General features: G+C 43.6%; 1 protein-coding gene and 1 long non-coding RNA gene across 7 annotated transcripts in view; one reads left to right on the forward strand and one right to left on the reverse strand.

The window, feature by feature from the left end:
* The window catches only part of LOC118152179 (uncharacterized), a 34,904-nt gene extending 26,193 nt beyond the window's left edge, over positions 1-8,711 (reverse strand). The window contains exons 1-2 of the long non-coding RNA XR_004740597.3: positions 8,437-8,711; positions 1,845-2,006 (exon numbers count right to left, since the gene is read on the reverse strand). This is a non-coding gene — a long non-coding RNA (uncharacterized LOC118152179). The remainder of the gene's footprint in view (positions 1-1,844; positions 2,007-8,436) is intronic.
* A 181-nt stretch (positions 8,712-8,892) lies between these two features.
* FBXW7 (F-box and WD repeat domain containing 7) overlaps positions 8,893-17,960 on the forward strand; it is a 231,921-nt gene continuing 222,853 nt past the window's right edge. For 4 of the 6 annotated variants that reach the window (XM_078366391.1, XM_078366390.1, XM_008992600.5 and 1 more), the window contains exons 1-2: positions 8,893-9,886; positions 9,978-10,053. The gene's annotated coding sequence lies outside the window, so the exon portion shown is untranslated. Of the gene's footprint in view, positions 10,054-17,960 lie in introns of all 6 variants that reach the window. The other 2 variants (XM_078366388.1, XM_054252870.2) reach the window with 1 other exon arrangement.

Genomic DNA, 17,960 nt, shown 5'->3' on the forward strand with positions numbered 1-17,960 from the left:
GTGCAATGGTGCGATCTTGGATTACCACAATTTCTGCGTCTGGGGTTCAAGTGATTCTCCTGCCTCAGCCTCCCAAATAGCTTGGATTATTGGCATGCACCATCACGCCCAGCTAATCTTTGTATTTTTAGTAGAGACGGGGTTTTACTATGTTAGCCAGGCTGGTCTGGAATTCCTGACCTGAAGTGATCTGTCCATTTCGGCCTCCCAAAGTGCTGGGATTACAGGTGTGAGTCACCATGCTTGGCCTAGATCAAATAATTTCGGATGGTAGTGGCTGGGTCAAGTATTAAGCCTGGCACATTCTAGGTATCAGACTGTATGCTCCATGAAGGTAGGGACAAGTTCTTTTTTTCCCTCTTCTTATCACTGTATGTCCAGCACTTCTCTCTAGTGTTAGAAAATAGTAGGTGAGGCCAGGCGTGGTGGCTTACACTGTAATCCAAGCACTCTGGAGGCCAATGCGGGAGAATCACCTGAGGTTGGGAGTTCAAGAAGAGCCTGACCAACATGTTGAAACCCTGTCTTTTTAAAATAAATAAATAAATAATAAAAAATAAAAAACAGAAAATAGTAGGTGATAGTAAGATTTTATTGACTCAATGCATCACTACCTTTCAGAAGTTAAAACAAAAAATTTACTAATAATATTTATAATAGCCGGTCCCTTTGGTAACTCCCTATTGTTCATTCAATAATTTAACTCTGAATCTAAAGCCAGAACATTTTAAAGCCTTTGCTCTACAAGTTTAGTTACATTTAAGCCTACCTTAACATTTTTTAGTTATTTTTAAATCTTTTTACCCAATTTTTCATTTAAAAAAAGCTGGATTTTATCAATAAAAATATTTCATGACTATTTATGACAAAATCAACTGGCTTGTACCCTGAAGGATTCCTCTGAAGTTTTAAGGTTACATTTTCAACAATTATAAGTGATTCAAAGTTATTTTATTTTCTATTAAAACCAGTAGTCATCTATTATTAATTTTCAGAATTTATCTTTTTTTGCAAACCCTGATGATCAGAAAGGTAACACAGGGGAAATCTCATCATTAGTCTCTAAGTTTTCCAGGCTGATTTGTATTTTTACTGTTTTATTTATTTATTTTATTTTATTATTTTATGACAAAGTCTTACTCACTCTGTTGCCCAGGCTGGAGTGCAGTGGCATGATCTCAGCTCACTGCAACCTCTGCCTCCTGTGTTCAAGCAATTCTCATGCCTCAGCCTCCCGAGTAGCTGGGATTACAGGTGCACGCCACCACACCAAGGTAATTTTTGCATTTTTAGTAGAGACGGGGTTTCGCCATTTTGGCCAGGCTGGTTTCAAACTCCTGACCTGCTTGCCTTAGCCTCTCAAAGTGCTGGGATTATAGGCATGAGCCACTGTGCCTGGCCTGTTCTTATTTTAAAATATCATTAAATTCTGAGAGCCTCTAATATTTTACAGCACAACAAATTTATTAAGAAACTCATCACCAAATCCAAGGGCATTCCTGCAACATTTAACACTGTTTTATTTGGTAAAACTCTTTTCTCAGCTATTAAAGAAGTATAGCGATTCTTTGAAGAAGCAATGGGAACCAGTGACAGATTGGCCATAAAGGATAAAGGGGACAGTAGAGAAACTTAAAGTTTTTAAAGCAAGTTTTCTTCCATTTAACCCATTTTTAGTGCTATTATTTATATTGATCTTTATTTTTTTTTTAAATTTCCATTTGTAGCAATATTGATTTGATCCTAAATCTGTTAGGCTTAAAATAGACTTTATTCAATTGTAGAATAAGAGGGCTGCCACGTGGAAATGAACAATATTCTATAGACCTTAGGAATTAATTTACCTTATTGTTCCAGAAGACAGAGTCAGTGTGATATAATGGCAAGCGTACTGTATTTGAAGACTTGGGGTGGAGTCCAGGCTTTCTATTTACTTGCCCTCCTGACTCTGGATAAGTCAATTTCTCTGGGTCTCACCTTCCTCCAGTTTTAAAATATCACTGATTCTAAACAAAGAATGCAGAGAAAAGAAATTAATGAAAATAATCAAATATAGTATGTTGGGAAAATAGGCCAGGCAGTGACATGGATGGTATATATTTTATGTTAATGAGTGAAATTTAAAACATCCATAAATTGTAGCAGAAATGTTAGAAGGAAAGAAAAAGCCATTGTGACTTAAAAAATCAGTGAACCTGGGAAATGAAAAAATATATGCAGGGAAAACAATTACTGACATGGTTGCCTTGAGAAAAATACAAAGCAACAAAGACAAAGGTTAGTTACAGAGATTCAAGAGAATTAAAATTTTCTTTATATTCTCAAAGGAAATGAAAATACAATGAAAATAAAAACCACCATGAGGGATTGCTGGCAATCGCCTAATAGTTGGAAAATTACATTATTTTGGATGGTAAAGAAATAGAAAAGCCCTATAGGTCTACTTTTAAGAAGTTTATTAGCTGGGTGTGGTGATGCATCCCTGTGGCCTCAGTTACTTGGAATGCTGAGGTGGGAGAATCCATTGAGCCCAGGTTGAGGCTGCAGTGGGCTGTGTTCACATCGATGCACTCCACCCTGTGTGACAGAGTGACTTTGTCTCAAAAAAAAGGAAAAAGAAAAAAAGTTTATAAGGTGGGCATGGTGGCTCATACTTGTAATTCCAGCACTTTGGGAGGCTGAGGCTGGACGATTGCTTGAGTCCTGGCATTGGAGATCAGTCTGGGCAATATAGTGAGACCCTGTCTCTATAAACAATAAAAAAACTAGACGGGTGATGGCATGAACCTATAGCCCTAGCTACTTGAGAGGTGGAGGCAGGAGGATCGCTTGAGTCCAGGAGTTGGAGACCTCAGTGAGCTATGATTGAGCACTGTACTCCAGCCTTTGTGACCGAGTAAAACCCTGTCTCAAAAAAAAAAAAAGTTTATAATCAAATTAATAATAATAAACCTAGGTAAACTATAATTATTCTTATTTTGGAAGGAACTTGTCCCAGATATAACTCATTTGGCGGCATTACTGATGGTGGTGGCGGCCATTCGGAGCGGCCACTGCCATCATGCTGGCTACAGTGGGGATGTATGAGTGGTAGTGGCAGTTGTGACACCCGAGTTCCCGAGGTGGCCACTGTGCTGTCTCTCCCCCGGTCACCCATCCTTGCATAGCTGGGCTGCACCTGCTCCCAGGCTTGGAACCTCCACAGCTCCAGACCCAGGCCCTGCATCACTGCTCTTGCCCACTGCCACTGCATGGAGCACTTGGGGAGGAGGTGGACAGTCCCCAGAGCCCGCCCCTGGGAGAACCCTGGAGCACGCTGCCCTGGGGACTGCTGTGATGGGGCAAGGTTGAGCTGCCTGCCAGCATGGGAGCAGCGTGGTCAGGCAAGGAGAGGTGGGCAGAGAGGAGCCTAGCGAGGACCTGGAGTCCCCAACCTAGGTTGCAAGGAGGCACAGCTGGGGCTGCAAATTCCATGGAGCAGGCGGGAGTCCCACTCTCGTGGGCACAGGGCTAGGGCAACTCTGCACTCTGCACCCTCGGTGGGAAGGTGGAGGGGAGAGAGGGAAGGGAAGGGAAGGAAGACCCTCCTGCACCTGCAGGCCCAGTTTGTCTGTTTCCATTGGCTGGCTTCTCCCTGCTCCCAGTGCCTACTCAGATCTCGGAGCCGGATTGGGGCCAAGCCCGGCCACTGTCACAGCCCGGCTGGGTATGTGCAGGCTTGGGGGAGTGCTGACATGCCAGCCCCCTGCTGCCTCTGCCCCCTCTAGATGTCGGGCACCAATGAGCATGGGAGGGCTGAGGGCAGCTCCGAGCTGGATTACAGGCGCCCCTTTGCAGGAATAGCCTGGGTGCCATGAAAAGTGGTAGGAGGCTGGGCATGGGGGCTTGTGCCTGTAATCCCAGCATTTTGGGAGGCTGAAGTGGGCAGATTATGAGGTCAGGAGTTCGAGACCAGCCTGACCAACATGGAGAAACCCCATCTCTGCTAAAAATACAAAATTAGCTGAGTGTAGTGGCACATGCCTGTAATCCCAGCTACTCTGGAGGCTGAGACAGGAGAATCACTTGAACCCGGGAGGTAGAGGTTGCAGTGAGCCAAGATTGAGCCATTGCACTCCAGCCTGGGCAACAATGGTGAAATTCTGTCTCAAAAAAAAAATAAAAATAAAAAAAAAAAGTGGTAGGAGGCAGACAGACTCCAGGATGAAAAGGAGCAGGTCCCCAGTGAAGATCCACCTTTAGGCCGGGAAAGGCCTGAAGCCTGGGGGCTGGGTTGCCAATTCTGTAGAGGAGAGGGAAAACTTGTGGTTTTTTTCTTGAGCCCGCCCAAGGAGTGATCAGCGTGCACTTCCTCCCCTCTGAGGCCCATAAAAGCCCCAGGTACTGTCAGGGCTGAGCAGACCATGGATGCCCAGCTACAGAAAGGAGCTTCCTTCCTGCTGCTAGCTGAACGCTTATTAGGATGACCAGCTGTGGAGAGTAGCTACCTTCTCTGCTGAGAACTGAACACTATATTGGAATGATCTTCCTGCAAAGAGGAGCTGCCCTCTCTGCTAGGAGCTGAACACTCATTGGGACACCCTAGCTGCAGAAAGGAGCTACCCTCTGTGGGTCTCCTCTGAGCTGTTCCATTACTCAGTAACATCTTGCTCACCCTCCACTTGTCTGTGTACCTCATACTTCCTGGTCATTGGACAAGAACTTGGGACCCGCCAAATGGCAAGGCTAAAAGAGCTATAACACAAACAAGGCTGAGACATCCCCCTTGCTTGCCACATTGTGGGTGAAGAGCTTTTGGGGAGCCCAGACCTGGGAGCTTCCCAAACCAGGGCTGTGACTCCCTTTGGTTTCCTGCAGTTCCTGGCATCTCCAAGCTTCTGGGTGCCAATGTGTTCCCTGGTGCCAGCTATAGAAGCTGCTTGCAGTATGCCTGGTCCAGCCACAGCTTTGTAGAGCCGGCACACCTGGAGTTGCCTGTCCCACTGTAGCAGCTGGTGTGTCTGACTGCACAGTGACCAGACCCCACGCTTGCTCACACATGCCTCGTCGCTCCAAGCCTCACTTGCCCTTGGCAGGCAGGGGATCTAGGCTGATAGCACAAGTTGAGTGCAGCCTGCCAGGCTGAGTCAGCGGGCCTGAGCAAGACTCAGTGGTAAAGGCACCACTGGCCACAGAGGTTTCCAGCTAGAAAAGCAACACCCCAAACATCCCATAACATTACTTTACCTGTTCAAATGTGGACTACGAAAGGATATTGAAAAGTTGGGTATCTCAGAGACTTATATGTTAAATAGATAATAACACACCACAAAAGTGGAAATCCAAATAGCTAGTGGTATACAAAAAGGTCATCAACAGCATCTGTAATCAGTAATGCTAGTTAAGACCACGAGACACTACTACATACCCACCAGACAGGTAATACTGAAAAAGACTAACAATGTCAAGTGTTGTGAAGGTGTGGAGCAATGGGACTCATACATGCCTAGAGTACGTAACCCTCTAGAAAAGAACTTGGCATTATTTATTCTAGTTTATGATACATATTACCACTCTCAGGTATATGCCCTATAGAAACTTACGGTAGATGTGATGGAATACATCTATGAAGAATGTTCACATTAGCATTTATAACAGTCCTAAACTGGAAACAACCCAGATGCCCATCAGCAATAGAATGGCTAAACATATTGTCACATACTGTTACAATGAGACACTGTAATATGCAGCAATGAAAATGAACACATTACAGCTATGGGAACAACCTGAACAACATATGAATTAAAAACAATGTTGAGCAAAAGCAGCAAGAACAACAGATTACATATTATATTGTTCTAGTTACATAAAGTTCAAAAGAGTGAAACTAAACAACATATTTTTAGGGATGTATGCTTGCAACAAGACAATAAAGAAAAGCAAGGAAATGATTATCACAAATGTCAGAATAATGGCTACATTTAGGAGGGAGGCAAACAGTTGTGCTCAGGAAAGTCATGGGGCAGGGAGAGGGACTTCTGAGTTGCTGGAAATATTTTATTTCTTGACCTCGTTGATCAGTTATATGGTGGTTTCCTTTATAATCACTTATTATACTATATAATTGCTTTATGTATTTAAAGTATATTTCACAATAAAAATGTTAAAAGTAATTAATATACTGTGGATAGCATTTCTGGAGAGCAAAATTTTGCCAGATAATTTAGCTTACACAATCTTTGACAGTAAAACCCACTGATGTGGAATAACAAAACACTGATTGGTTTCTCATTAGAGTTCACTTTCAAGTGTAAAGGTCAAAAACCGTGTTATGTTTTAACACAGTATGTAAATCTTTATCATAAATTGATGAACCAGGGAAAGAACTATTAGCTAAAACTTCAGATTTTTTGGAACTTTGAATTAACTAGCTATTTCTCCTCTGGATTAATAAGCATACAAGGAACTAAAGAGATTCAGACCAAGTTGGAAATTGTGTGAACTTCCTTCTCTCCAGTCTCCAGTTGCAGCTGTTTCCTCCAGTTATCAAGCTGGGTGTTGAGGTGGGTATCTAGCCTAGTAAGCTTAGAGTGCTGTTATTAAATACTTTCTAAGTAGGTGGCTCAGGGCTTTCCTGAGTGCCATTCTGTTCTACAGCACTGAGGCTGTAAGGGGGAGCCACGGACAATGAAAACAGATCAGGCTGCCGAAAAACTCTATGTGGAACACACTTAACTGGAGGTGTTCTCTGCTGGGCTGCAGAACTCTGATGTTTCCACTCTTTTCCGTCAAAGCCCACAAAGCTTAAACTCTCTGAGGTGCTTAGCTTCACAAAATCCCCTAAATCTGTGTGTTTTACTCCTTTAATTTCCACCATTCCCCTGCTGTAATATAGGAAGAGGGGGGAAAACAAAAAATCTTTATATGGTAGCCATGTGAGACCATTACTTTTTGGTCTGATTAACTGTGAGTCTCATTTGGAAGGATGTAGCAGGGGATTGGTCATGTAAAGACAGAAAGATCCAGGGTAATTTAAGCAGGACTTTTTTTTTTTTTTTGAGACAGAGCCTTGCTCTGTCACCCAGCCTGGAGTGCAGTGGTGAGATCTCGGCTCACCGCAACCTCCGCCTCCTAGGTTCAGGTGATTCTCCTGCCTCCGGAGTAGCTGGTGTGATCTGCCCGCCTCCGCCACCGCCTCCCAAAGTGCTGGGATTACAGGCATGAGCCACCGCGCCCGGCCTTAAGCAGGATGTTTAACCTGGCTCTTGCAACTTCAGGTCAAGGGCAGTAAGGTCAGATGCTAAGTCTGTGAGACTCTCCTTGGTTTTGCCACATCCTCCTTTGCCCCTCCCACCACCTTTCCTGTAGCATTTTAATCAACAGGAGCCCTTGGATTTACCCAGTTAAAATATTCCTTAGTTTACCGTTTGCAGATGGTGGTGGCAGTAGTGGCAGAAACCCAGAGCTTCCCAAATTTGTTTATAATACACTTGCTCCTATCTCACCCCTCCTCGAGGTGGAAATACTTGTAATATCCATTACTACTGTTTTCAGAGGAGGTGGAATGTACTAGGGTCCAGCGACATAATTGTGAAATTTGCTTTCATTATTGTTGCTGCTTTAATGTCTTTCTGATACGATTGACCATTCTCATGCTATTCACTCAAGACAGATTTCTCAGGATTCGGATCCTTTTATTAAAAATTTTTTTTCCTGGAGAACTACACTTTAAACTTCATGAGTTTTTACTTGACGTTCCTTTCCAGGATAACGTCTGTAGGAAAAGCTGCACTAATAGTAATAATATTTGTTTTAGAAAGAAAATAACCTTTGAGTCAGACCTGAAACACAGGCCAACATTTCTTGATGACACTGTACACTGATGAACCAAGACGAGAAGCTCTCGAAAGCTCCAAACCGTAAGAAAGAACGATTCGTAAAAGTGTGGCACTACTAATGAAATTCTTCCCTTGAGAGTCAAAAATCCTTCCACAATCTCCCGGATGATGGTTCCCTTCCAATCCTCCCTCCCCGCCGCCCTAAAAATCTGCCCGAGGATGGGTTCCTTCCCCTGCCCAGCATTTCATCTCCTTTTCCACTGAAGACTCAGGTTGTGACTCTGTACTCAGGCCGCACCCCTGTTTCCTTTCATAGCTAGGGGGAGGGGAGGAATGTATTACAACTCATTTTTACAATGCACTGCAGTTTGAAAAGCGCTTGCACTTCCACCATATCCTATGAGCTTCGCGAGTGCCACGTGAGGAGGCATTCATTCATTCATTCATTCATCAAACATTTGCTCTGCCCGACCACACGTTATCCAGCGCTGAGTCTCACCCCACGCCACGGGAAGGGTGGGGCGCTCTCTCCCTGGGGCAGGTGCAGTGGATCAGGCCGTGGGGTAACTCCTCGATCAGTCCGGCTTTTCGAGGGCCTGTTTGGAGCCAAATGCCTCACCTTCGGGTGGTGCGCGCAGTTGCCTGAAGGCGCGGCCTGGGCCTCCTACTTCCTCCCAAAGGAGCAGTCCCACCTGCCCCGCAGGAAACCGCTACAGAGCAAGCTCTCCGGGCCGCCCTCGGGTCAGGGGTAAGATCGGGCGGCAGCTTAGGCTTGTCTCGGCTCCTCCCCTTCCTCTCTTCAGTTCTGACGCGGCCGTAGAGGCTGCAGCAGCGGCGGCGGCGGCTGCAAGTCCCGCGGCCCGAGGCGCACCCACCCGCTCGCCTATCCCCACTTCCTCTTCCCTTGGAGCGTCATCAGAGCGCGCCAGAGGCGCCCAGGGCGGGGTGGCTGGACTAGGAAAAAAGGCCCGCGGAGGAAGCCTCAGAGCGGAAAGAAGAGGGAGGGGGAGGAGAGCGGTTGCTAGGTGACTTGCGTCATCTGCAGGCGCCGCTCTCCTCCCGCCCCTCTCTCTCTAGAGTGAGGCGAGAGCCCCGCACAGAGCGAGGGAGACAGCGAACTGAGCTCCGGGCGCTGCCGCCGCCGCCGCCGCCGCCGCCGCCGAGAGTAAGAGCGAAGGAGCATCCGAGAGACTCAGCCCCTCTGCACTGGCCGCCGCTGAGACCTTCGCCCTCACCTGGGTCAGCGGGAGCCGCGGCCGCACACCTCTCCCCCCCTCACCTTCCCGGCCGGCAGCAGAGGCTGCACACGCCGGAGCCGGAGCCGGAGCCGGAGCCGGAGCCGGAGCCCGAGCCCGAGCCCGAGCCCGAGCCCGAGCCCGAGCCGGAGCCGGCGGCTTGGGGGGCAGGGAGGCGGCTACCGCGGGCCGGGACTGGGTAGCTGCTCCGCGGTGAGAGAACGCTGAGGAGGCGCCGGAGCTTCTGCCTCGTCCCGGGGCGTGGGGCGTGGGACCCCCAAGGTGTAGGGAGGGGGGTCCCAGCCGCAGCGACACATGCAGGAGCCGGGAGCGGGGGCGGCGCCGAGCGGAGCCGGCAGGGTCCCCCGCCTCGCCGCCGCCTCGGCCACCCGCCCGGGTCCGTAGCATCTTGCCCCGGAGTGTATGAGCCGGGGCCCCAACCAAGCTCTGCAACCACCCCCCCGGCCGGGGGGACTGGGACCCCGATGTGAAGCAGCGGCTGGGGCGGCGGAGAGAGCGGGACCGACGCCGCCGTCCTTTCCTCACCTTCCCCCTCCCCTCAGCCCCCTTCGGGGGTCTTCTCCCTTGGCCAGTCGCCGGCCCCCCGGCTCCTTGGCTGGACTCCGGGAGGAGTTCTTAGAGCCCCCCTCCCCCGCCCCAGCCCCCAGGGCGGCGGGGCCGGGGGGGATCCGGGGGGCCGGCCACAGCCTCCGCCCAGAGGAAACTTTATAAAAACAAAATCCAGAGCCTCCCAAACGTGACTGTCCTGGGAGAAGTGGCCCTGGACGGGCAGGAGTCGCAGCCTGAAAAGACCCAGGAAGAGGAAAAGAGGAGGTAAGCGGGGCCGCCGCCTCCTCGCCCCTGGCAGCACGGAAGAGACCCGAGTGGCCGCCTGGTTTAGCGACACGAGCCGCTTCTTCCTCAGGACCGCGCTGCCGCCTCAGTCCGAAGGAGGAAGGGAACCAGCCCACTTTCTCGGCGCCGCGGCTCTTCTCTAAAGTGTGAGTGGCCCCGTGAGAGGGAATTGAGGGGAGAAAGTGGGAGGATGCCGGCGCTTCCTCCTGGAGTTTTGCTGATGTTCCCAGGAGTGTTGGGAGTCACAAGAGGGTCTAGCTTTATTCACAGAAGGGAGAAGGTGTTAGGGAGGCCTGTATTTCGTAACTTTTTAACTCTGTACGAGTAATGCAAGTATGCAGGTTTCTCTTGGAGGAGTTCCTTCTTCAGAGTGAATACTCGCACCTTTCTGGCCAGTAATTGGCAAAGGGAAATTGAGGAAGCCAGAGGATGTGTGCGCACAGAGGCCATCTGTATCTGTAACCTTTTCCTGGTACTGTGGGTGTGTACAGTGTTCTTTTTGTTTCTGGGGTACTCTTATATAGGACCCCCGAAAGCAAAATTCCCTTTTTAAAAAAAAAAATGAAAAAACAGTCTTGGGAGATTTTCATTTAGTACCTATTGATACAGGAGTTAATCTTCTCAGTTCCTGGGTCTGTGTGTCAGGAGACACTGTAACAGATTTCACTTAGGAACTTGATTTCTTAGGAATCACAGCTTATCTGGGGAAGAGCATTTATCACATTAATCATTTTATAAAAGTGATTTTTTTCCCCTTCACCAAGTTTTTATTTTTTTTGGAGTAACATCTTAAATGACAACACTTTTTAATTTTGTTTGAGGTTTTGCTATTTTGTATTGTCTTTATTTCTGTATCAATTTAGGATACACTTTTGATATTTAATTCTTTCAGGAATGACTTTTTCCTTCCATTGTTTTAAAGTTGAAGTCTATAAAACCTTTGACTTGCATTTTAGTAATGTTCTCAAAGTACCAAATTAAAGTTTCATGGAAGTAATTAACATATCATATACAGTCCTTAAGGGTTAAACATAGAGTAGAATTTTATGTAAGCAGGCATAGACAGTACTATAGTGAGAATTGTGGTCCGTCTAGACAACTGTGTGGGCTCCTTCTGTCTGAAGCCACTGCTGAGAGTTGCTTTGTGGTAATGAATGTAAGCCTGGGGTTATCAGTCTATCTGAAGTTCTCCATTCAGGATCTTGATTAAATTTATTTAAAACTCAAACTTAACAATGTTTGGTCCTATTCTTTTAAAGTAATGAGTTCTGCAAGTTTATTAGCCTCTGTATTATGTGACAATTCATTTATAAATTCCATAGGCAATTTATTTATATATTCCATACCTGTGTCCATAAATTTTCAGGACACAGCCAGAGTTTGTGTTTCGAGAAATACCAGAACAAGCCTCAGTTCATCTTTCCTTACTTTTATAGTGTTTTATTATTTCTACCATCAGTTTCTCCAACTCTTGTCTTAGAATAATGTTTCTTATTTCTTTGACCACTTTTTCCTCCTCTGGAACTTCTCCCACTGTACTGTTTTTCTTTAGTTGCCTTACTATGTTTTGGTAAGGAACCTTAAATTCTGTCTTTTAAGTGTGTACTGACATGAAAATATTGAATAGTGGATGTAATGTTAGACTTAGAATCAGAGTCATGTATTTTGTTTTTCACAAAGATATGATAAAGAGAAATGTAGTCATGTAGAACCTGTATTTTGAGAAGGAGGGGAGGACAAACTAAGAAACAAACTGTAGTTTGAATGTAGGTTGCATTCTGTCAAAGTTGCTCACTAACTTTTGGACTACTTGTATTGCTTTAACTATAGATTGGTTAAAAATTTTGGTAATTTTATTTTATGTTATTTTGAGATGGAGTCTCTCTCTGTCACCCAGGCTCGAGTGCAGTGGTGCAGTCTTGGCTAACTGCAACCTCCACCTCCCAGGTTCAAGCGATTCTCCTGCCTCAGCGACCCCAGTAGCTGGAACTACAGGCGTACGCTACCATGTCTGGCTAGTGTTTTTGTATTTTTAGTGGAGATGGGGTTTCACCATGTCAGTCAGGCTGGTCTCAAACTCCTGACTTTTTTTTTGAGATGGTGTTTCGCTCTTGTTACCCAGGTTGGAGTACAATGGCGTGATCTCGGCTCACCGCAACCTCCGCCTCCTGGGTTCAGGCAATTCTCCTGCCTCAGCTTCCTGTGTAGCTGGGATTACAGGCACGCGCCACCATGCCAAGCTAATTTTTTGTATTTTTAATAGAGACGGGGTTTCAACATGTTGACCAGGATGGTCTCGATCTGTTGACCTCGTGATCCACCCGCCTTGGCCTCCCAAAGTGCTGGGATTACAGGCGTGAGCTATCCCGCCCGGCCACAAACTCCAGACTTTAAATGATACACCCACCTCGGCCTCCCAAAGTGTTGGGATTACAGGTGTGAGCCACTGTGCCCAGCCAGAATTTATTACATGTTTGAGTAGAAATGACAAAGTATTTGGGGTCCCTGTCTTTGAGATGCTTTGACTTGTAGGTGGTGGAGACAATCAAACACAAATTGCACGAAGCTACTGGGGAGATAGACCAATATTTAAGATCACACTAGATGTTAGATATTATATGGCACTTTATAGCTGTTAATGTATTTTTACATTTTTCACTAGTGAAATGTTGCTTTTGTGTAGAACTAATTGAAGTGTTAAAGCAATATCTGGAAACATTTCTTTTAGGAAGAAAAGAGCAAGTGGAGACAAAATATTTAAGACTTTTAGAATGGGGAAGCATAAGGGACAGATAAAATTATGAAGTTGGTCTGAAGGGAATACAGATGGAGGTTGTTGAGTAGTGTTAGGGTCAGTTGTGTTTGTGTAGACACATGATTACAGTCAGAGAAGCAATTGAGAAGAGTGTTCCTGAGAGAGTAGTTTCAGATGACTGGGGAGAAATTACATTTTAGGCAAAGCCATTGTGCCTGGATTGGGTTTTTTTTTTTTTTTTTCTCTAGGAACCAACATTTTTACGTCATGGCTATTGAGCTATACAGAAGGAGTGAAAAAGAAGATGCTTAGTGTGTTGCTGGTAGCTTCTTACAAAAAAGAGTTTGGAAATGGGACAGTAAACTTTGTTATGGATGTTAAATTGTAGGGCAACAGTTGGGTACTGGTGTAGTTTCCAGACAGCAAGATAGTTCAGCAGGTAATACACTGAAAATGTAAAGTTGGAATTATTTTCGATATATTTAGGTTTTCCAGAGTACTGATGGAAAGTGAAGAGCTGAAAAATGGGTGTTTTTAGTTGGGAGTGGAAAATCTGAATGAATGAGACACTCCCTAAAATAGATGTTTTAAACGTGGGTAAAAGTTGAAGTTGAAAAGGAATGAGCAGGCTTTAAACATGGCCACCAGTTTAGTCCCAGGGTATATTATTCTGTATTTTTGAAACAAGCTAAAAGTTTTCTTTTTCTTTTTTCTTTTTAAATAGGGTATATAGGTCTCTTGAGATTTTAAGAAGAGTATATATAATTTCATTGTTAAAGAACTTAGAAGGACAGTTTTGTTTTCTCAAATTCATATTTTTAAAGTTCACTCTGCATTATTATCCTAAGTTTAGTCTTAATATGACGAAGTGAGGCTAAAAATAGCCAGCAGAGAAGGCTGCTTCCCTTGTTTGCAGTTGGTGTGTGTCTTTGTGTCCCATACAATGGAGGGGATATCCCTGTGTAGGCACAGCAGTGCTGAACATGCTTTTTTTCTTTTAACCTTTTTATTAAAAAACAAAAAGCAACTTGGCACTTAAAAAAATGTAGACATTTCTGTGGCTTGCATTTAGTATTAACTTTAACGAGGATTAAGGATTGTGAGGAAGGAAATACAGATTCACACTTTTTTTGTGTTTCTCATTTGGAATTCTGCGCTTTCCCGCTAGCTTCTCTGACTTCTTAAAAGAGTGATTATTCAAATGACAGAAACTCTGGGGAAGAGATATTTAGACAGGGAGATAGGTCTAAGGTGATTCTAGGGTGAAGATATAGGGATTGGATTACATGCCATATGGAGGCCTTCTCTCTTCACCTTCTACTTTCCACAAGATTTTTTATGCAGTTGAAGCCATGTTCAGATGAATTTTAAAAGGCAGCTGTTTATAGTTAACATTATTTGCCACTAAGGACAGTGGGAAGCTTGGGACTCTGATATTAGGGAGTGGTAACTTCATGTACCTTAGCAACTTTTGGATTAATAGGGAATTAGCCTTAAGGATGTGTGTATGTGTGTTAGCATCCACCAGATGACCTCCATAGGCCATGCATAGGCTCATTTCGTTGTACTTTGGAGATGGGTCTTGGAGAAGTCTTCTGATGCCTTATATCTCATTGTGTAGAGGAGGAGTTGGCAAACTTGTTTTGTAAAGGGCCAGTTAGAAAATACTTTAGGTTTTATGGGCCACATGATATATCACAACTTTCAATTCTGTTCTCATAGTGTGAAAACGGCTGTAGACAACACTGAAGTGAATGAATGTTTGCTGTGCTCCAATTGGCCCTTAGGCCGAGGTTATGGACCCCTCGTATAGACAACTGCCAAGTCCACCAACAAACAGTATCAGCTTTATTTCACTACAAAGCCAGGACTGGCTATTTTTGGTGGTCTCTGTTTTCTAGATGAGATGTTTTTCTCTGAGCTCATTTAAAATGATTCTGCATAAAACACATACTCTACTGTACAAAATACTTTTGTTTTGCCTTCATAGTGATGAAAACTATGGATTGAGGGACAGGGATGATGCCATCTCTAAAGGGATGCAGCTAAAAAGTAGGGACTACCTGCAGTTCTTACTTAAAGATAACTGCATTGGCATTTAGTGATACACTGACTTTGTTTCATGGCCTAAAGTATCTGTAAAGAAGCTTATGGGCATACTTTTGAAATTTTCTGAAAATAAATGTAAAGCATTTACTTCATATGTATGTAAAATCAGAAGTGTTTATGGTTGGTTTGAATGAGTCAAATTATAAGAACATCGAAGTTTGATACTGCTATCTCTTAAAGTCTTAATCTCTTGCAGTGACTAATTCAATGAGTAGAATTATTGGCTCCGCAGTTTACTTTTTGTTAATTTCAAGTAGTAGTGTATCTTAACAAATCACTTAAATCATTTAAATGTGTACTTTAAAAAGCTTTGATATATGTATATATATATACACACACACACACACACACACACACACATACATGTGTATATATATACGTATACATGTATATACATTATATATACGTATACATGTATGTACATTATATATATATACACACACACACACACACACACACACACACACACACATATATATATATGTATGTTTTTTTTTTTGAGACAGGGTCTCATTCTGTCACCCAGACTGGAGTGCTGTGGTGTGATCTCATCTCACTGCAACCTCCACTTCCAGGGCTTAAGTCATCCTCCCACCTCAGCTTCTCAAGTAGCGGGGATCACAGGCATGCGCCACCGTGCCTTACTAAATTTTTGTGTTTTTGATAGAGATGGGTTTCATCATGTTGCCCAGGCTGGTCTCCAAGTCCTGAGCTCAGGCAATCCATCCACCTCGAATTCCCATAGTGCTGGGATCACAGGTGTGAACCACCACATCTGGCTAGCATTGCTATGTTTTTAAGAGTGAATCTTTCTCAAACGTATTGTTCAGAAAGTGTAATTCACAGGCTGGGCATGGTGGCTCCCACCTGTAATCCCAGCACTTTGGGAGGCTGAGGTGGGCGAATCACCTGAGGTCAGGAGTTCAAGACCAGCCTGACCTGGAGAAACCCCGTCTCTACCAAAAATACAAAAAATTTGCCGGGCGTGGTGACACATGCCTGTAATCCCAACTACTCAGGAGGCTGAGGCAGGAGAATTGCTTGAACCCAGGAGGTGGAGGTTGCGGTGAGCCGAGGTCGCGCCATTGCGCTCCATCCTGGGCAACAAGAGCGAAACTGTGTTTCAAAAAAAAAAAAGTGTAATACACTTTGTGGAATTTTACATTACAGCTAATATTAGAATATTTCTTTAATATGTCAGCAGATACAAACATTAGATGATGGTATAGTTACTCTAGTTTCATAAATCCTATTTATTTTAGAATTCCCTTGTTTATGGCAGGGGTGGAGACTACTCTTGCCAATTATGATCACTTTTTAGTTAGTATGAAACCTACTTTTATATTACGTATAGTATTTCTACATATTAATTGTTACTTAAATTGAACTAACAATTTACTTTTTAATTTTTCTTCTTCCCTTTAAAAAAGAGTATATAATCTGACCATTTTAGTACGTCTTTTAAAAGGTCACTATAAAGTTGCTTTCCTATTATTTGGAAAGAATTTTTAAAATATTTTAAAAAATCTTTAATTTTTACCTTTTCAAGTAATTTTATCATTGTTCTAACCTTAAGGATAGGTGGCAATTTAAAAGACATAAAGGTCTTTTAAAGGTGTTTATCTCATACCTGCAAATACTCCAAACAGAAATGTTCTAGTTTATTGATACTTTCAGTGGACCAGGGAAAAATGTGTATTAGTTTTTTTTTTTTAGTGTAGCTGAATTGTCATTATACTTGCATTTGAGCTAGAAAAAAAAAAAAAAAAAAAAGGTAAGTACAGTTGCTTTTAAATAATGAATTCTTGCTGTTAAATTGTTCTATTTTTAGACTTTTCCCCCCATTAAGTATACTGAGGGAAAATGTATGCACACACAACACATACACACACAATATGTGTGTGTGTATTTACATGAACCTAGTGTACTGTGCTAGATGTTTATTCCTGCATGACTTCTCTGGAATTTAGGAAATATTAAGACTTCACAAATATTTTTAATATCACTTAATATAATTGTCTTATGTTTTAATGTATTTTTATGTAGTTACTGCCTTCTGGTGATACCTTATTGATACTTCTCATGATACCTTTGCCGTATATTTAAATGGAATGTATTTTCCAAAGTATGTGACATTTTCTGAACACTACGGGATACATGCCTTCTAGTAATTATATTTTTACATGCAAGTATATTTAAAATTTCTTCCTATTACAGTTTCAGGATTGTGAAACATTTGAGGGAGCATCTGCAGTTTTCACTGAGCACTTGATCTAGATATTGGAATGACAATCTAAAATAACATTTAACAAAATTTTTCTAAAGTGTTCCTTTACAATTTTTGAGTAACACTTGATTTCTGTAAAACAGAGGCTTATAAGAAGAATATATGAGAGCCAGTGTTTCTCTTGTATTATCCTGCCACGCAAGTAGTTGAAAACCAGAAATAAACAGAAATGCACAAGAGATCTTATTGCTTGAGTATCTTCTGCTCTTCCCCCATCAGACCTAAGGGACAGCTAGTGGATCAGTCAGATACTGTGCAGTTTCTGTTGCTATGCTGTGTCACCTCTGCCCTTTCTTTCCAGCTGGAAGATAGCTACTGGAAATCTGGCTGTAAGAAGGAGATAGCATGTTTCTCTCTCTCTCTCTCTCTCTCTCTCTCTCTCTGTGTGTGTGTGTGTGGGTGTGTGCGCGCGTGCGTGCGTATACACATGTACCTAGTGTATTGTGTTAGATGTTCATTTCTGCATGACTGCTCTGGAATTTAGGAAATACTAAAAGACAACCAAATATTTTTAATATCATTTAGCCTTTTCTCTGAGAGGATCACCATCCTTTGGCTTTGGCTTTTTCATCTCACAACATCTTAAACAAACCCATCAACATATATTATTGGCACCAAATGTAAAGTCTCAAGGCAAATTACTTGTTTGTTTTTGGAATAATGTATGTATATGTGTGTGTCTGTGTCTGTGTGTGTGTATAATTTTTAAATTTTTAACAAAAATTCCTGATCTAGTCAATGCTTATGAGAATGTGTGCGTGTATGTAAAATTAATTATTTTTTTAGAGGCAGGGTTGCACATTGTCACCAGGCTGGAAGTCAGTGGCGTGATCCTTGTTCACTGCAACCTCGACCCCCTGGGCTCAAGTGATCTTCCCACCTTAGCCTCCTGCGTAGCTGGG

The sequence above is a fragment of the Callithrix jacchus genome, chromosome 3 (genome assembly GCF_049354715.1).
Source record: "Callithrix jacchus isolate 240 chromosome 3, calJac240_pri, whole genome shotgun sequence".
In the NCBI taxonomy this organism is placed as follows: Eukaryota; Metazoa; Chordata; class Mammalia; order Primates; family Cebidae; genus Callithrix; species Callithrix jacchus.